The sequence below is a fragment of the Ochlerotatus camptorhynchus genome, unplaced genomic scaffold (assembly GCF_037179485.1).
Source record: "Ochlerotatus camptorhynchus isolate MF236.1 unplaced genomic scaffold, CSIRO-AGI_Acam_v1.1 ptg000232l, whole genome shotgun sequence".
NCBI classification, from domain to species: domain Eukaryota; kingdom Metazoa; phylum Arthropoda; class Insecta; order Diptera; family Culicidae; genus Ochlerotatus; species Ochlerotatus camptorhynchus.
Window position 1 is genome coordinate 237,269 of NW_027040722.1, and position 20,951 is coordinate 258,219.

Sequence of the window (20,951 nt, forward strand, 5' to 3'; positions counted from 1 at the left end):
CGTGCAGGTGGTTCCCAAGGACAAGAACCCTCCCAACACGCCAGAGCTCCGCCCAATTGAGAAATACTGGGCTATTGTCAAGCGGAACCTAAAGAAGACCAAAAAAACTGCTAAGGGCGAGCAGCAGTTCAAGGCAAACTGGCTTTCTGCGGCGAAGAAGGTGGACAAGGTGGCTGTACAAAATCTGATGGCAGGGGTCAAGCGTAAGGCCCGGCAATTCGGATTTGGAAAAGCGGAAGCCTAACTGAATATTTTTCCTGAATTTTATACTAATTGAACTTGAAAAAGAAATTTAATTTGATTTTTTAAATAAACGATTTCACCGATTTACACGCGTTTTCCCTTGACCAAATTTTGACCGTATCACCCTTTATACACTCCCAAAATAGTATTCCGCAAGTAAGTATATCACAGAGGCAACTAAAGATCCAGAAACAAAAACCGATAGCACTAAATATAATGAGCTGTGGTGATTTATATGACTATATAGTATTATTTATTTATACTAACCTAAACACAACGTGGGGTGACCCAAATCCAAACGATCACTAACCAAAATAATAGACTTATCTTTTTTTCAGCAGGTGTAATTTCGTATCGTTCTGTTTCTCTCTTTTCAGCAAAACAACAACAAAAAAAACCTGTATAACTCTTCTCCATTCTTTTAATCTCCTTCTATCCCCTATAAATGTATCGGAAACTAGTGGGACTGACTGTGCAAACAGAAACAGGCCTGCAAGTGGAAAAGGTCGTTATGCTATACGGTCTAGCATATGCCTTTGTTGTCGTTTGGAACCAGTTTTGCGAGGTAGGCGACGATTGTGCGTATTTCTCGCGTAACTTTTGAAAAGGGCCTAGCCTGAACAATACGTAAAGAGCAAATTGAAACATTGAACGTCGCGTGAAAGTGGAACTTAATGAAGGCCTAAGTACTTTTTCGTAGTTTTTAGTTTTCGGATTTAAAAGATCGTCGGTTACAGTGGCCTGCTTACTGAGCAGAAAAACGTGGTCCCAGGTCCTTACATATCAAGGAGATTTATGGTAAAATCGCTTGTGTATCGTGTATTTTGCGGAACTCGTTGTTGTCGTAGGTTCCGGGTTTGAATGAATACAAAAATTTGAGCAACGGTATTATGTGATATGAGGGGCTCGGTGGCCTTAGAGCAACCGTTTTTGCTTACTGAGCAGAACATCATGAGTCTAATCTCAGGCCCATCCACATTCAAGATTCGTCAATCGTTTTATTTGTTAATGTGACTACATGGTAATAACAGAAACTCGGTGATTAAAAAGGTGCTCGTCTGCCTAGTGGCAAACGTTTTTGCTTACTGAGCAGAAGACCGTGGGTTTAGTCCCAAGCTCCTTCGCGTTATATGATCGTTAGGACATCAATTCAGCTTATTGTTTACCAAAACGAACCCTGCTGCAAACCCAACCCTCTTATCCAACATCCCAGTGATTCCTCGTGGAAGTGCAGAGGTGTTCTCGGCTTCCATCAAAGCGAGTGTCATGTCAACACAATCCTTCCCATTCCTTTCTTGACCTGTGTTCGGGCGCGGCCGGCGCTGTTTTTGTCTAATTTAAGATCACCAGTTTTTACACATTGAGGATGATTGCTAGTTCCAAGCATCGTCTATTGGTTCTCTGTGTAATTACAGCTGATCTGGCAATAACAGAGTAGCAACCGTGGGCGGTCAATCAAGCTCAAGCTCAAGCTCATACAGCGACATGTTGAAGACCATCAGAGGTTATTAACCCATAAAACCCGAGACAAACTTTATATTTTCAAAAATTTGTATCTCAGAAATGCCGTAGTCGATTAATTTGAAGTTTTTTTTTTAACATGATTGTGGTGAGTGGATCTTACATATGTTGGGTGGTTCTCCCTTCCAGGCCCCCTTCCTTTCTGATATATTCAAGAATGTATTGGCAAGGGGGTGTTTTTTTTCAATCTTTATCATAAATCTTACTTATCGTTGCGACAACATATAGATTTTTTTTTCGTGGAACTCCCAGAAATGATAGAGATAAATCATAAGACCACATGTCTTCCTTGAAATCCAGATGGCAAAATTTATTATATATCATATAAAGTGACAAATCGAATCATATCTACTCGACCAAATATGACCAATGGCACTCAAAACGACCACCATAGCACCATATGGTCACCAAATAACAGGTTACAGATATTCAAGATTCATTTTGGTTCTAAATGGTTAATTTTGTTATTTATCTTAACCATATCAAGTTGAAATATCTACTTCAATCTACTCGACAAAATATGACCAATAGCTCTAACAATTAATAACAGAGCCTTGTGACCACCGTAGAACCAGTTCAGGATATCCAGATGGTCAAATTCGTTTTTTTTTATCATAGCCATATCAAATCACATCTAAAGGCTGAATAAAAGTAAATTGGTACGCATAGGGGGAAGCTCAGCGCTCCGAAAAAAATAATTACGGTTTGATTATTCTAAAATAGGGTAGAGCACTACATCGTTGTAATCGCGCATTTCCGTTCGATCTATCAGAAAAGATCAATAATATCAATGATTTCACCGTGCACAAATCAATAATAAGTTTGTTCCGATGCGTAAGTTCATTAGCTACAACATAAATCCTATTAGAGCACATTGTATGAATATTTACGCTCATTATTCTCAAAAAAAAAAAGAAGCTCTCCAGCGAATCCCCTTTTTCTACGTTTATCCGTAGGACGAAAAAAAAATCTAATGGCGTTTCAATGCGTTAGAACGGAATTGAAACTCGTACAACGAATTTAGAATCAAGAAGCAGTAGTAGATTTTAAACAATATCTCAACAATTTGTGGCTTTTTATCAAATCCAACGGTACGTCTGGAAAGGTGAATTTATTTAGAAGTCATCTTTGACAGTAAAATTCCATTTTTAGTTTAAACTCGTTCAGGAAAGAGAGGTAAAGTGAAAACCCTATTGGCAAAAAATATCAAAAATCTAAATAAATCACATTTTTTCTAATTTTTCAAAAAAAAAATCACGTGCAAAAACATTTTTTATAAGTCATTATGGCATAAAGTTGGACTCAAAAAACCACAAAACATCGACTTTTCAGTTTTGCTGAGGGTCTAATTTTTTTTTCATGATGAGATAGACAAAATATTTTTACATGTAATTTTTGACAAAAATCTAAGGAAGAAACTGATTTTCTTGAATTTTTGATATTTTTCCTTATATTTTTAGAAAAATAAAAATGTACCGAAAATATTTTTTTTAATTTTCGGGCCGGTAAGCTTCCCCATAAAAAGACCTGTAATTCATGATACAAAAAGCTTCGGTGGCACACTGGTAGTGTAGTAGCAGTCTCACGACATACGAACAAAATTTTAAAGACAGCCGCAAAGAATCGGCAGTTTGACGGACTGCTTGTTGTATGTACGAGCAGCGTTGCCAGGGCATTTTCAGAAAAATCTGAACCAGGTAAAATGTAAACTCTAGAAAAATCTGGAATGCTTAAAAAAAATCCTCTTTTTAACATAATGCTATTGAAATCAAAGTGATGTGCCAATCTCCCGTAAAAATAGGTCAGTATGATCATCTGGAATTTATTTAAAGTACTAGAATGGTTTTAAATTGCATGTTTAAATAAATTATACAAAGCAAATAACTTGTTAGCATTGCTAAAATCATCTCAAAGATGAAAAGTATTGACACGGTGTGCCCAAAAAGTTTAAATATCCATTACGCAGCAATTCAAAAATTGAGTTAAATGTGGGTAAAAACAGCAGGAATTATGGTTAGAATTGTTTTTTAAACTGTAACTTTTTTAACCAGAATGAGAAGCAAAGAAAAGCTGTGCCGGTGGTGTAGTGATAAGCCTGATTGCCTCTCACTCCAAAAGACCTGGGTTCAATCCCAGTCGGCGCAGTCGGGAATTTCTGAGGCATAAAATATCTGATCACGCCTTCCTTCCTACTTCCTAGAGAAGTAAAGCCGTTGATCCCCGGTGATGAGTTGATGGGTCGATAGGTAGGGTCGAGGTGTGGGAGCTGCCTTCCTGGCGTCGGTAGCATTGGTGATGATGATGATGATGATGATGATGGTCCCACCTCTTACCCCTACAAAGATTTGAGCTGGACAAGTTATCTTTAAGATAATTAAATATAAAAATTTTAACCAGGTTTGCAAACAAAATCGAGCTGGTTACAATTACAGATATAAATGTCCTGTTAAATATGCTATAGGCATCAACCAAAAACATTCAAAGGTGTAACTAGTTATCAAAAGTCCTCGACAATACTTCCATTTACACGTGACCTGGGATTTACACGTTTAAGCTTCGGCAGTGCCAGGACTATATCCAAGGAAACGACTTTTAGCCAATCCTTTACTAATTCAAGGCTTTTGCCACAATTTCCACGTATTAGCCATTTATACCTGTATTCCGCGCACGAGGCTCAAACCATTGTATACTACTCGAAGCTATTTTTACTATTACTACTACAAAATCAAAAAAACTAAAAATCCATCATAACCATCGAGGCAAACAATGTAGTTTTTTGTATATGCTACACAAATTACTAAAATGTCTTTATGACAGTCTCCATACAAAATAATCCGTTAGTGATAACTTTGTCAAGATACATGATTTATCCATTCATAAAAAATTTAACTGCTCAATAAACAGCTTTTAAATGTGAAATGCAGCGTCTCTTGAATTCTGTAAGTGTAGTTGCACGCTTGATGTGTCTAGACATCGAATTGAAAACATTTATACCTTTTAAAAATAATGAATTTTGTGAAGCATTATTCAAAAGATGTGGTGTTCTTACTTCATCCGCGTTTCTAGTGTTATATCTATGAAAGTCACTTCCTCTTTCAATCCGATCACACATATATCGAGGCAGCAAACCGTTAACTACTTTAAAAATGAACACCATAGTCAAAAACACAATTCTTTGCTTCACTGACAGCCATTGCAAAGCGTCCAGCATAAAAGTTGAGGAAGTGAATCTATTACATCTCAAAATCAAACACATTATTTTACTCTGCAAGCGCTAAAATCTCGATATTCGTGTTGCATTGGACAGAAATAAAATGAACGGGCAAAAGTCTAGATGAGGAGAGATGATTGATTTGTATAGCTGTATTTTATTGGCAATAGTTAAATCGTTTTTCAGTCGACATAGAATTCCATACTTCTTGGCACATTGATGACATTGTCAATATGAGAATTGAACTTGAGTTTGTCATCAATAATCACGCCAAGATATTTAGTTTCCTGAACGCGATCAATTGTCTCATCATCAATAACAACAAAGACATCATCATCTACACGATTTCGCGAAATTACCATGAATTTAGTTTTACTTATATTCAATTTCAATTGTTTATACTTCAACCATCTACTTAGAGAACGCAAATCTTCATCCAAGCGTGAAACGGCTTCTTCTTAATCTTTAGCTGCAATGAATAACACAGTATCGTCAGCAAAAAGATTAATATCACAAAACCGTAAAACTTGTCGCATGTCATTAATATACATAATAAATAAAAGGGGCCCTAATACACTTCCCTGAGGCACTCCAAGGACAAGATACAAAATCATTAAAAACAGTTGTTGGGGTATGGGTGACTCACCGGCGCTGGCTATACGGGAAGGGCTTCAACGGGACGGGTCAGCTTTCCTTTTTTAGTTCCTTTTCAGATGCAGAACCGGCGAGGACAATGGAACTTTGGCGAAGGAGACGAACAGAACGGACGATGGCACCAGGTAAGAACACCTCGCAGGTAAGTTCTCTTTCCAGGGGCAATTCGCACAATCTAGGGTGCATCCAACAACGATTCCGACGGACGCAATGCAGCACGGTCCAGACCGAATGAAATAAAACAAATCCGGAACTACAACAGGGAAAAACTCGAACTTCTCGCGGATAGAAGAAAAATCGCTTGCACTCCCTTTCAGCCTTTTTACTTTGTGTTTTTATTCAAATTGAACATGACATTTCTAGCTGTCAATGCGAAGGAAGAGCGAAACATAGCGAAAAGCGCTATGCTACTGAAATATTTCATTGTGCCGTTTCTAACTACAGTAGTTATTCAGTTTATTACCTATCATAATACCGGCCACATTCGCAAATTATTTGCGAAACAAATTAGACTAAATCAAAAGTTAATTTACTAATTTCAAATTCATTGCAAATCTTATTCTTCTAAGGCACACTCCAAAGGGCAAATTTTGCAGACTGCCCTCTTCAGAATTCCAGTTGAGGTTCGAAGGCTAACCACTCGGGTAACTACGTCAGCTCCGGGATGAAGCTCAAGGATGCGGGCCAGTGGCCAGCGGGCAGGAGGAAGAGAATCATCTTTCACGATGACGACGTCACCGATGCTGAGCTGCACAGCAAAAAAATAATTTTGATATCGCATCAAAGTGGATGCACTACATTCATGTCGAAAATTTCATGTAATTTTTATGACCACATAAATAAACAAATGCAGTAAAAGCAGCGTAATGTCAGTTCATGCATTGTATTAATGATAATTTTGTCCTTTTTAGCAAGTAATATTACACCATATTTTCGACATGATAGTAGTGCATCCACTTTGACGTGATATCAAAATTATTTTTTTGCTGTGTGGTAACGCTTCGGGTTCTGTAGGTTCAGCTCCTTCAAATATTCATTTCGCCAACGGTGCCAAAAATCTTGCGAGTGCTTCTGAAGCTTTTGGTACTGGCTAAGCCGGTTGAACGGAACATTTTGGATGTCTGCTTCAGGAAGAGGGCGGATCATATTTCTCACCAAGAAATGCGCTGGGGTGAGGGCGGCAAGATCATTCGGGTCGCTCGAAAGCGGCAACAGCGGACGAGAGTTCATGCACCCTTCGATTTTAATCAGCACTGTGGACATCTCTTCGAAGGACAGCAAAGAAGAGCCGAGTTGACGAACGAGGTGAGTTTTGGCAACCTTCACTGCCGCCTCCCAGAGGCCACCGAAGTTAGGAGCACGAGGAGGGATCAAGTGCCACTGAATGCTGTCGTTTGACGATCTTGTTGTTGTCGGGACCGGGTTGGAGCATAGTGTACAGGGCGTGCAATTCATTTTTCGCCCCGATGAAGTTTGTGCCGTTGTCTGAATACAAGTGCTGGGGCTTATTCCTCCTCCAAACGAACCGATCAAGTGCCATCAGGAATGCGGCTGTACTCAGGTCACTCACGAGCTCCAGGTGGACCGCCTTTGTGCTCATACAAACGAAAATGCAAATGTAGGATTTGCGGGCAGCTGCTTTGCGATGTGTTGGCTTGAGGAAAATGGGACCACAATAATCAACGCCGGTGCAGGCGAAGGCTTCGTTGGCGGTAACACGGGCGATCGGAAGTTGACCAATCGGTTGCTGAATGGGTTGCGGATTTGCTCTGCTGCACTCGTAGCACTTTCGTATGACACTTCGAACTGCTTTCCGGCCATTCAGCGGCCAGAATTCATCACGGACGACGGACAGGGTCATCTCAATTCCACCATGGACAAACTTGCGGTGATGGTGCTTCAAAAGAAGATGTGTAAAGAGGTGAAAACCGGGGCTGACAATCTGGTGTTTTACGTTATACGGTGCATCGGACAGCCGCAACCGGCCACCCACACGGATCAAGCCATCAGCGTCGATGAACGGGCTCAGCAGGCGAAAAGAAGATTTGTTCGTGACCATCTGTCCTTTCTTCAAACGCTGCAGGTCTTCGGGGAACGATCCAGCCTGAACTATCCGCACGAGAACTAATTTGGCGTTTTGCAATTCGGCAACGGAAAGAATCCTACTGGAATGTCGCTGCTTTTTGTTGCGAGCATTGTGGCAGAAACGAAGGCAATATCCAACTGTGCCAAGCAGGGTCTGGAACGATGAAAATGTTTCGAAAAGCGGGTTTGATGTGAGCACTTGGGTAGTCAAGATCAAATTCTTCTTCAGCTCCAATTCTTCGTCGGTGAACTTGTTGTCTAGGCAGGCTTGAACAGGCCACTTTGATTTTTCTTCACCCAGCCACCTGGGTCCATATTTCCATAGCTCACTGGTGATCAAGTCTTCGGCGGAGACTCCTCGCGAGATCATATCAGCAGGGTTTTCGTTCCCGGAAATATGCTGCCATTGTGATCCATGAGAGAGGGTTTGGATTTCGGCGACACGATTCGCCACAAACGTCTTCCACGTTCGTGGGGGGGGCTTTCAGCCACTGGATAACTATCGTTGAATCAGACCAGAAGAAACATCCAGAGAACTTCATATCCAATGCGGCGTCGACCTTTTCAAACAAACGGGAGGCAAGCAGCGCGGCACAAAGCTCTAGGCGCGGGATGCAGAGCGGTTTCAATGGGGCAACCTTTGACTTTGAAGCAAGCAAGCTCACTTGTACACACCCTTCAGAGGTTTCGGAGCGGACGTATATGCATGCGCCGTAGCCTACTTCTGACGCGTCTGCAAAGCAGTGCAATTCAGCAATGCGATAGCCGGGAATGAACGCATACCTTTCGATACAAAAGTTGGAGAGGTTTGGAAGTTGTTCGCAGAATTGATTCCACTTACTTTGCAAGTCGGGTGATACTTCTTCGTCCCAATCCAATGCCGACAAGCCACAGTTGCTGCATGATAATTTTCGCCTGAACTACGACGGGTGCGATGATCCCAAGCGGATCGTATAACTGTGCGATAGCTGATAGAATGTTACGCTTTGTGGGCGTTTGGTTTTTCACGGCCGGCGATGGAGACATCAAAACGGAGAACATCTGCCTCGGGATCCCAGCGTATTCCAAGGGTCTTGATTATTTCTCCAGGATCGAATCTCAGCGACGAATGAGTCCCAAGAACATCAGGAGGGAGTCCAGATAAAACGGGAAGCGAATTGGAACACCATTTTAAGGAATTTTAAAGGTACTACCATTTTTTAAATTCATCAAGAAATGGCTAAGCTATGTCAATGCAAACTTGCTGTAACACGTTTTCCGGAGGCATCGTATTCGGAGTGTTAACGAAGAAGGTAAGTTAGTGGATTGAGGGAAGGGAAGGAAGGTTGGCGAATATTCACAGTTCATTTAAAATGTAATAAATGTGTATGGATGATTGAAAATCCGGCCATTTTTCAAAATGGTGTCTTTGCCATTTTTAATATATTGTAGCCGAAAACTTCACTTCTGATCGAAATGACGTCTGAGACAAAGTTGTAAAGAATAATAATGGCTTTCTGGGAAAAATAAAAGAAAAATATATTCAAAATTAAGGACATTTGAAAAGTGACAAAAATAGTTGAACAAGATTGTTTGCACTTTAACTAGGGGAAACAGTCCTATCGTTGCGGTACGTTAGAAGCGTTAGAAGCCAATTATTGTGTATGGAGACCTCCATACACAACAATAGGCTTCTAACGCTTCTAACGTACCGCAATAAAAGGAGTGTTTCCCCTAATCATGTTTTTATTACTTCGTGCGTGAATTTAACAATTTACATACTTAGAGATGCTTAACGTCAAATATTAAACTTAAAATGGACATTTTACACGATAAAAGAGAAGATAAGAATAAAAAACAGACTCACATATCAACTTTACTTCTTTAAATGCAGACTTGAGCGATTTTGTCGGAACAGGTGCCATTTCTACACAGTTCCAAAAAATAGTGTAAATTTTTGTTCAATACGATGCACATAAACGGAGCGTCACATATCATATAAGTTAACATTATAAGTCGTGTAATGTTCTTAGACATTTCATGAAATGATGCAATTATTGTGTACAAATGCCAATCTTTGTAAAGAATTTTGTTTACAAGTTGCTCGTTTGCGTGAATGTATCTTTACATCACAATTAAAATTCAGAATTTTTTGCTGTGTGGGCAAAGTGATCAATTTCCTAGATTAAACAATACGAAAATGATCAGAAAAAGCTTAACCTTCACTAATGCTTTCCAATATGGAATAGCGCAACTAGACACCAATTTTTCCTAAAATTCATGTTTTGTACCAACAACTGCCATAAATCAAAGCGACGACGGCAGTTTTCCCCGTGCAGTAACATTCCCGAAGTGAACCGGGGAACGGAAACGGGACTGTTTGTTTTGAACCGTTTTCCAGTTCGGTTCAGATTGTCCCAGTAGCTAGGTACGTAGTTATATAAATTTGCATAATTGTGTCATTCTTCTTGTGCGCTCGCGACGGTTCGTTTCCCTCAGGACAGAAACGGGGTACCCCTACAAGAAGCTCCACACATTGCTGGCACTACTGACTGTAGCGTCGTCGTCGGCATTAGAAAACGAATGGTAACAAGGACGAGACGAAATGCATTCTTACGTCGCCGTCGTCGTTGGAGAGGAACGAACCAGAAATTGAATCCAACTGAATTATCATAGATAATGGCACGACGGCCACACAACCGAGTCCAGATGTATCTACCTATTCGTCGTCGTCGTCGTCGTCGTCGTCATTCTCGTTGGCTGAGACTTTCAGTTCCGGCAGCAGCAGCAGCAGCAGCAGCGAATAGAACAAATGTTTGCTCAAGCCTTTTTTACGTTTGCAAATGGGTTGCATTTCTGCTCGCAATGTGTGTCTCGGGGAAAGTCAGATACTTGTACGAAACTCCGCCGTACAGCAGCGAATGCAAAACGACAGCAGCAGTCTAATCCCGAACGCAAATAGAACTGCGACTATAAAATGTTAAATAAATACAGCCAAACATAAATTGTGTAGGATTTCTGCGTCCAAGTGCAGCAGCGGGAAAAGAAAACTGCCAGGACGTCCAAGCGAAGGAAAATGGCTATCCCGGTTTTGTGCGCCAGGCAATCGAGCGATTGCCGGACAATCGGGGATAATCTGAGAGGATTCTTTCTTATCTCGCACATTCGTTCGGATTTTACGGTAGATTAGATGGCAGTTTCGCAATCAAATTGAGGATGTCAATTTTCTGTACTCTTTTCCTACATGCATAGAAAATCCCACGAGCATTCCAAATCTTCTAGAAAGTAAGGACTTCTGCTGAAACCCGTTCTTTTTTGGTTATATTATTAAGTGCAGGAAGAGGTTCTACTTACACCGAGATGGATTGATGTGATTGTCCTTCTGGATCGTGAAGTCCTTTTTTTTTTAGGTGAACGATTTCAAAAAGCTGTAAAAAAGAGAAAAAATTTCGTGAATGATTGCCGAGTACCAATTAAATATGATCGCGAATACGAAAATTCCACCATCAGTAATTGACAGTCGTGACCCACATATGAGAATTCACGTTTCATCATGGCAATCAATGGAAACACTAACCGAGGGGGCTCCACAGTTGGATCTGAAATCATTAAAATTTTACGCTCGTTCAACCCCCTAGCGCTTTCCCACCCAGCATCGCATCCCGCAGCGTGAATGCGCTGAATTAATATTGAAACAAAGAATAATAACTGTAACGAAGCGAAAACTATACTTGCTATTTCCCCGAATATAAAACCACAGCTGGGAGAGTGCTGGAATGGCAAACAAACAACAACAAAAAACCAGAACCTCACTTTTCCCATGAGTGGAAAATGTGCAATTATTCAATTTCAAATATTGTTCACGGGCTGCAACCGATGGGTCCCCAACACATGGCGCGGTCACTTTGCGGACGATGATGGAAAATCAAACATATTTTGAAGCGATTAATATTGTTTTAAACACGAAACGGGTGAATAATTTTAGCTCGAAGGTGAAGGTGGTTGAGGTGGCGATCAGGGGTGGTTGATATTTATTGCGGTCCAGGTAGGGAATGCCACAATTGGAATTGTTGGGTGCCAGTTTCAGTTGAAACAGAAGTAATCATTTCGGGATGAGCTGACCGCAGTTCCGAGCCGCAAACTGGTGGGCAATTATTTGTGTCAACATTTTAAGATTTGCGATTACTGATAAAGGAAAATGGCTTGTGATCGGAATTCACAATGATTACAGCAGATTGCCGACGCAGCTTAATTCCACTGAAGAAGCGAGATTTGAGCTCCGTCGAAGGCGTACAGTTGAATTGTTGTTGTTATTCATATCGTCGTGATTTTGCGCTGTTAAATTTGATGGTTTTTTATATCACACGGGTTATCGTTCTTCGTTTATCCCGTTCTGTAGGCTTGCAAAATTGTACCGGTTGTTAGTGGAAAGTGCAGTTCGCTGCAGTCTATTTGGAGCATATTTCGTGTAAAGAAAACAGTGAAAAAGTTATCTAATCGGACATCATGTAGTGTTTACTATTGTGTTATTGTCGATATGAGACGCTCTGTAGAATGCAACTCCTCCTTGCGTATTAGAGCATCTCCACCGCTGTATCCAGAGTAGCCAGATTGTTTTTTCCATTATCGGTAGCTTCTCAAAACTTTTATCGGTAGTTATCGGTAGGTCGTCTAAAGAAGGCTTTCCCGATACTTGAAACCTTTGTGAGCGGGGGAGGCGACTCTGCTCCAGAACAATAAGCTGTCCTTCTGTTCTTCAGCGAAATCAATAATTATGACCACACGGAAAACAAAACACAGGTATTGAACATTTTTCAAGATTTCTAAAGATCTGTGCTTCTCGGTAGGATAAGTGAAAATCGGTAGTTTTGAACCTTTCGTCTGTGAATCGGTAGGCATCCCGAAATTTGGTAAATCGGCAGGACTACCGATAAATCGGTAGGTCTGGCCACCCTGAGTAGAATGCCTACTGCCAAATCATTCCACACAGCAAAAAAAAAATGTGATATCGATCAAGCAGCAGCAGTTTCGATGTAATATTCAACATTTTTTTTTGCTGTGCACTGAGCTTCAGAGCTTGTGAGCGAAGGGGGATAAAATGAGAATAAGGTTTGCTGCCATTCATGTTTATGTTTTCTATCACACACTCTTACTATCACTCTGGGTGAACTCTGAGCTTCTTGCGTCGAACAAAAAAGTCATCCGGAGTCTCGAAAAGCGCACCTCACGCAGGGTGGCCAGATTATTTTTTTTTTCATTATCGGTAGCTTCTCAAAACTGTTATCAGTAGTTATCGGTAGGCCGCCTGAAGAAGGCTTTCCCGATACTTGATACCTTTGTGAGCGGGGGGGGGGGGGGGACTGTCCTTAAGTTCTTCTGCTAAACGTATCGAAATCAATAATTCTAATTTCTTATGTTTATTTTGACTACTAGGAAAACAACACATAGGTATTGAACATTTTTTAAGATTACTAAAAATCTGTAATTCTCGGTAAAAAAAAATGAAAAATCGGTAGTTTTTAACCTTTTGTCTGTGAATCGGTAGGCATCCCGAAAATCGGTAGGACTACCGATAAATCGGTAGGTCTGGCCACCCTGGCTGTTTCTAAATTAGTTTGTGAAACTGAGTCAGCATGACTTCCGCCTATGGAAAATTCGAGAGGAATTTTGAAAAATGTAGCGCTCTGAAAATAACGCAGTAAACGTTTAATTAACTGTATTTCCCCAACAAAACACATCGCTGAATGTATTCAAACGATTCCGTAGACATTTCAGCTTCAATCTAATTACAGGGTTAAGGCTGAGCAATCCTATTATGTCAGGTTTTACCTCAAATGAAATACACGCACTACAAAATACGATTGAATTAGAACTACTTCAGGGAAATTCAGGGAAAAAACTTCGTGGAACGTCAAGAAAGAAAATCAACACTACTAGTGCAGCGAACTTAGTTGTTTGAGAAACTTCATAAATCATCAAGAAGGTACAGGGAATTTCGTAAAAAGTTCATCGAACTTCGTAGAAGTCAAATGCACAGTAAACTTCATAAAGGGTGATACGGTCAAAATTTGGTCAATATCAACTTGACGTATTTCTTTCAATTTTGCATTTAAAAAACCTGAAAACCCCTCATTTTGAAGGTGTGTGTGTGTAGAATGTTGCTCCTATTTTGATTTTGGAATTTACTCTTCAGTTGTCAAAATGCCGTCCAAGCAAGAAGAGCAGCGTATCAAAATTTTGCTCGCGCATCGCGAAAATCCGAGCTACTCGCACGCAAAGTTGGCAAAATCGCTAAAAGTTGCCAAATCAACCGTTACAAATGTAATTAAAGTGTTTGGGGAACGTTTGTCGACAGCCAGGAAGTCTGGATCGGGGGGAAATCGAAAACCGGAAGCCGCTGAGACGACAAAGAGAGTTGCCGGTAGTTTCAAGCGAAAGCCTAACCTCTCTCTCCGAGATGCCGCAAATAAGCTGGGTGTATCGTCTACAACCGTGCATCGAGCCAAAAAACGAGCCGGACTATCGACTTACAAGAAGGTAGTGACTCCAAATCGCGATGATAAACAAAATACGACGGCCAAAGCGCGATCCCGGAGGCTGTACACGACGATGCTGACGAAGTTTGACTGCGTGGTAATGGACGACGAAACCTACGTCAAAGCCGACTACAAGCAGCTTCCGGGACAGGAGTTTTATACGGCAAAAGGAAGGGGAAAGGTAGCAGATGTTTTCAAGCACATGAAACTGTCAAAGTTCGCAAAGAAATATCTGGTTTGGCAAGCCATCTGTACCTGTGGCTTGAAAAGCAGCATTTTCATAGCTTCCGGGACTGTCAACCAAGAAATTTACGTGAAAGAGTGTTTGAATAAACGTCTGCTGCCTTTCCTGAAGAAACACGGTTGTTCCGGATTTGGCATCTTGCCATTACGGTAAAAAGGCCATGGTGTGGTACGCCGCCAACAACGTGCAGGTGGTTCCCAAGGACAAGAACCCTCCCAACACGCCAGAGCTCCGCCCAATTGAGAAATACTGGGCTATTGTCAAGCGGAACCTAAAGAAGACCAAAAAAACTGCTAAGGGCGAGCAGCAGTTCAAGGCAAACTGGCTTTCTGCGGCGAAGAAGGTGGACAAGGTGGCTGTACAAAATCTGATGGTAGGGGTCAAGCGTAAGGCCCGGCAATTCGGATTTGGAAAAGCGGAAGCCTAACTGAATATTTTTCCTGAATTTTATACTAATTGAACTTGAAAAAGAAATTTAATTTGATTTTTTAAATAAACGATTTCACCGATTTACACGCGTTTTCCCTTTACCCAAATTTTGACCGTATCACCCTTTAGAAGATCAGGAATTTTTGAAAAAGTTGAGATAGTTTCTTAGGACTTCAGGGAACTTCGCATCAGTTTGTCAGAGATCTTACCTTAATGAACGTCCTGGAAATTTCCTTCAGGAGCCTACCCAGATGTTCACGAATATTCGTGCAACACGTTGAGGTCCTTCTTTGTTTTATTTTTAATAATTACTTTATTTTATTAGGCACAATCGAATAAACTTTACAGTGCCGAGATCTATTGTTCACTATACAAAATATCTTAAAACTACAGACGAGGCACAATAAAAAAATATCTTCAGTTATTCAGAACGGGATTCACTTCCAGTTGTTTCCAAGTATGCAACATCGCCAAAGGGGGGCTGTTGGGTGGTAGTAGAAAGTCCTAAATTTTGTGAATATTCCGTTCCGAATGGATTTAGAAGCTTATTACAAAACTCCTGTTGATTTTGAAACATATTAGCTTTAAGACTAAATTTAGATAGGTTTAGAATTCTTACTATAGTGTTCACTACCACTCAACTGTGTTGTTGTCTTTATAAGACACTTTTAGGCCCCGGAACCGCTAGGATCTAGAGAAGGACCTGCCAAAGCCCCAAGCTGCTGGTCTACGCCTACGACAGCTCCCGGGGTGGGCACTCACGGCCTCTGATAGTTCCGGGTCTCAAGGCGTACGGGCGTGGGAGAGTTTTCGGACAAGGGATCCTATCAAACGCTACGGTCAACGGTTAAATTATTTATTAATTGATGACAAACAAACCTGACTGGGCTTAGGTGGTGACGGGTAGCGATCGGGTGATTGTCGGGTGGCAGTAGGATGGCGTCCGGTAGGCGACCAAGTGGTGGCCGGGTGGTGTCCCGGTAGTGACTGGATGGTCGCCGGTAGTAGCCGGATGGCACTCGTACGACGGCCGGGTATACTGCCGGATGAAGGCGAGTTCGGTCGGAGGGGGCGGCTGAGTGCGGCCGGATGAAGACCGAGTTGTGGCCGGGTTGGCGGCCGGAGGGAGGCGAGTTTGGTCACGGGGGGAGCGGCTGAGTGCGGCCGGATGAAGACCGAGTTACGGCCAGGTGGCCGGTTACTTAGAGCAGCTGGAAGGCGTCCGGGCGGCGGTGGCCGGGTGGCGGATGAGTTGCAGCCCGTCGGTGGACGGATTATGACCGGGGTTCGATCGTACGGTAGGTGTGGTGATCCCGCAATGGTACGACTTATCACTATGCACGTGGTCACTGATAGCCGAGTGATCGTCACTTTCCCACTGTTCGCGATTTCTCTCAAGCACTAGCAGCCTGCCCGCTGGACGACACACGAGCGCACGTCTTGCGACTTCGGTGGTTGGCTCTAAACTTCCTCAGCCTCCGTTATCTGCTCACTCTCCTCCATCGTGGGCTCCGTCACTCACTCCAGGGAGAGTTTCCGCCCACACTCTCTTCGGATGGATATCACCACCACCCACCTGCACTCATCGTTTAGCTGTTCGATCGTCTGACCACTTATGAAACCCACCAACGAATTCAAATTGACCGTTGCCGATTAAATAATCTCCCTAATATAAATATAGCTATATCCCGTGTACTAAACATATGAAAATAATGTTACCCGCCGGTTACATCTTAATGTTCGTCAAAGTCACGGCTTGGTACTCAATATAAGTCTACTAATAAGTTTAAGTCAGTAAATTCAGAGTTTATAATAATATCAATTCCTCACCTCTAATAGGGCCTCTACTGTACAGACACAGAGGATGCAATTTCTCTTGTCCGCTATTATCAATCCGTAAACTGTTTGCTAGATATAGGATTCACAAATCAGCTTTTTGTTGGACACCCAGTTCATATCTTCTTACCTTTTTAGTTCACTAAGCTAGTTTTTTACTTCAACAAATGTATCTAGGGATGAACATTTCTAATCGTGTAGCTGTAATCGTAGGTTTAGGGTTTACTATTGGCCGTTACATTGTAAGTTGTTTAAAGGTACAAACGATAGAAAATCTAATTTTTCCTATTAACTTCGCTCTGAACTTCTCCGAAGTCCCTATGAGCTACTAAGAAGTTCCCATTGAACTTCTCTGAAGTTCCCTTTGAACTTCTCCCAAGTTCCCTCAGAACATCTTCAAGTTCCCACATAACTTCTCCGAAGTTTCCACAGAACTACTTTGAAGTTCTGAGAAGTTCCCTCTAAAATTCTGTGAAGTTCCTCAGAACTTCTCTGAAGTTCCCCCAGAACATCTCTGAAGTTCCCCCAGAACATCTCTGAAGTTCCCCCAGAACTTCTCTGAAGTTCCCCCAGAACTTTTTTGAAGTTCCCCCAGAACATTTTTGAAGTTCCCCCAGAACTTCTTTGAAGTTCTCCCAGAACTTCTTTGAAGTTCTCCCAGAACTTCTTTGAAGTTCTCCCAGAACTTCTTTGAAGTTCCCCCAGAACTTCTTTGAAGTTCCCCCAGAACTTCTTTGAAGTTCCCCCAGAACTTCTTTGAAGTTCCCCCAGAACTTCTCTGAAGTTCCCCTACAACTTCTCTGAAGTTCCCCCAGAACTTCTCTGAAGTTCCCCCAGAACTTCTTTGAAGGTCCCCTAGAACTTCTCTGAAGCTCCCTCAGAGCTTCTCCGAAGCTCCCTCAGAGCTTCTCCGAAGTTCCCTCAGAACTTTTCCGAAGTTTCCTCAGAACTTCCTCCGAAGTTTCCACAGAACTTCCTCCGAAGTTTCATCAAAACTTCCTCCAAAGTTCCCTCAGATTTTCTCTGAATTACCCTCAGAATTTCTCTGAAGATTCCTTAGAACTTCTCTGAAGTTTTGTCAGAACTTCTCTGAAGTTCCCTCAGAACTTTTATGAAGTTGCCTCAGAACTTCTAAGAAGTTCCCTCAGAACTTCTCTGAAGTTCCCTCAGAACTTCTCTGAAGTTCCCTCAGAACTTCTCTGAAGTTCCCTCAGAACTTCTCTAAAGTTCTCTCAGAACTTCTCTGAAGTTCTCTCAGAACTTCTCTGAAGTTCTCTCAAAACATCTCTGAAGTTCTCTCAGAACTTCTCTGAAGTTCTCTCAAAACATCTCTGAAGTTCCCTCAGAACTTCTCTGAAGTTCCCTCAGAACTTCTCTGAAGTTCGCTCAGAACTTCTCTGAAGTTGCCTCAGTACTTCTTTGAAGTTCACTCAGAACTTCTCTGAAGTTTTCTCAGATCTTCTATGAAGTTCCCTCAGAACTTCTCTGAAGTTCTCTCAGAACTTTTCTGAAGTTCCCTCAGAACTTCTCTGAAGTTTCCTCAGATCTTCTATGAAGTTCCCTCAGAACTGCTCTGAAGTTCCCTCAGTTCTGGAGTTTTAATTGTATCTGTAACACGAAAAGTTCCCTGAATTCTATGAGCTCTAGCAGTTCTTCACGATGCAAGAGTTCTATAAGTCATTGGGCCGAGAAAATTTTGTGTGATGTTGGATTATCGATATTTTATGGAATTGTCAAGATGCCTCCCTTCATATAAGAACTTAAGTGCCGTACAATCGATAGAACTGTTTCAAACACATCGTCGGTACCTACATGAGCGGTGGTGGCGGGAGGAGGCGATATCTTTCACCATCCCTCTCCAACTGGGGAGTTTGGTAAAGAGAGATGATCAACCCGATTTTTTCCTTCCTTTAAAGTTGTCCTTCTAGATAGAGCTGGAATTAGGGCGTAACTGCTTTTGTAAACAATGACTTCTCTTGATGATTTCTAGGAATTCAAGACACGTCCACGCAAACCAACATAACCATCGGGTAGTTGAAGTATTCCCCTATGCGATGGTGATGTTGATTTGTGTGGGCGAGCCTTGACTTTTTAGAAATCATAGAGAGAAGTCATTGTTTACAAAAGCAGTTACGCCCTAATTCCAGCTCTATCTAGCCTTGATCGCTTTCTACTCTCTATATATAATTTCCACACTGCTATACTCTAAAGGAACTATCAACTATATACTTTCATCTCCTCATGTATCGTATACAAATTACTTTAAGTCTGTTATTTGAAATTAGCATCTTCAACTAAGATTCCTTCTGGTTCAGAATCCACCGAAGTTCTGGTAGTTTTTGTGTTCGTTATATTCCGGGATTATATAGTTCTTTTGCTAGAGTTTCGGAAAAATTAAAACATCGGAATTTGTTCAAATTTGCAAGAGTTTAAGCGTTTGTTAAAAATTGCAGAAGTTTCCAAGAGTGCAAAATTGGTTATAGTTGTGGAGAACCATTACGTGAGATCAAGAATTTCCTGGAAGAAGAAACATTTTTGGATGCTTTTGAAGCTTACACAGACGCAGAGTTTCCGGGGATTCTATAAGTTGCTGGGGATCGAGAAGTTCTTGAAGTTCTGAAGCTGCTTCCCGGCCAGAATCATCTTCTCCGTTCGTGCTAAAATCACCGGAGCAAACAAAATGTGCACACGCACACATATGAAAGGGATGAATACCTAAAACCTTTTAAAAATGTGCGTTGCGCGGATCGTGTAGCAGTTTCATTTTTTATTTTATTTTTATTTCATTTGAAATTTTATAGCTTTCGAGTAGTTTGAAACAATTTTGAAACTCAACATTGCGAACGACCTAAAAATAGACAAAATACAATTTTTTGCCACTGTTTAAAATTTTTAAGAAAGCATTTTGTTTTCTTAATTTACGCTCAATTCAAATCTTATATTTGAATCATGACATATTTTTTACTTATTTAGAATTCTTTGAAAGCTTTGAAAATTTCAAGTCATTTGGAATAATATATAGTTAAAAAGTTACTATAGTTTATGTGTGTGGCATTTTCCACGAATACACCCTTTAAGTAGGTAAGTATGCAACTAAACAAGCAAGCAATTAAACAAAAATAGCATGAAATTAAGCTATTAAGTAAATAAGATTGAATTGGTACAATTGATTTTCACTGGCGTATGTATTTATTAAAAATTCATTGAAGTGCCGCAATAATTGAAATGAGCTACCAATTCGCACCATTTGGCCCGGCACTGATCTAATAAGCATCGGGGGGAAAAAAACCTTATTGATTTTTTTTTCATCTTCCTCCTTCAACTCATATTTAAATTAATACTCACTAATGCTCAACCATCACTCAGAAGTACATCGTTGCTAAAAGCCACAGCAAAAAATGACCCATCAAAACTTCCGGTAGATCACCGCTCTTGAAGCCGAGCGCTTGAAACTCTAGCAATATCTGAGCGCTTGATTGACAATTAGCGGATTTTGATGAGTGAAGAGCATTAATAGTGTTGCACTTCACATGTTTTTCCGCTGAGCATCAGGACTTTGATGTTGGCCGCGTTCTGGTAATTAGAAAATTGCTTTTTTTCTATTCTAACCAAGCTTGGATCTATTCGAACGTGTGAAAAACGATTGAGTACTGATTTCCATTCCACGCCACAGTCGAATCAAAAACCGAATTAATCCATTTCAGTTCATCAGAGTGTTTGAAAAATATCCTAACCCAGCGCCGGCCGGTATGTAATCTACCAACGCTTTATTCGATGCCTTGAAATCCGATTGAATGGGAAAGTGGTCCCGATCCCGATCTCATCGAATGGATGGATGACAAATATGATTGCAATGGGAGCTTTTTACTACACTTCTCTGCAGGTGAGGCTTATAAATGCTGCTTGGTGTGATACAGATAACCTGCAGCAGTGACACGGAATGCATTGCAGCTGTTCGAAGCGGGAATTTCCTGAACCGAACGGTATGGATTTCATAAAATGTAATATCAGTGCGAAGAAACAGGCGACGAATGCCCGGGTAAAAATAAAAGGGCTTTGACATAAAATTGACATAAAATTATAAATAATGTGGGGTATAAATACGGGTACCTTAGCTCGTTGAGGACATGACAATGGACGAATGACCATTACGGTTAAAATCCCTCTATAATAAACACTCACACATACGTTGACGACATTATGAATATATCAC

At 41.2% G+C, this 20,951-nt stretch overlaps 1 long non-coding RNA gene across 1 annotated transcript in view; it reads right to left on the minus strand.

Annotated features, from left to right (window-relative positions):
- Nucleotides 1-20,951, minus strand: part of LOC135704239 (uncharacterized) — a 456,675-nt gene that overhangs the window by 136,725 nt on the left and 298,999 nt on the right. Inside the window, exon 3 of the long non-coding RNA XR_010517782.1 lies at nt 11,050-11,121. This is a non-coding gene — a long non-coding RNA (uncharacterized LOC135704239). The remainder of the gene's footprint in view (nt 1-11,049; nt 11,122-20,951) is intronic.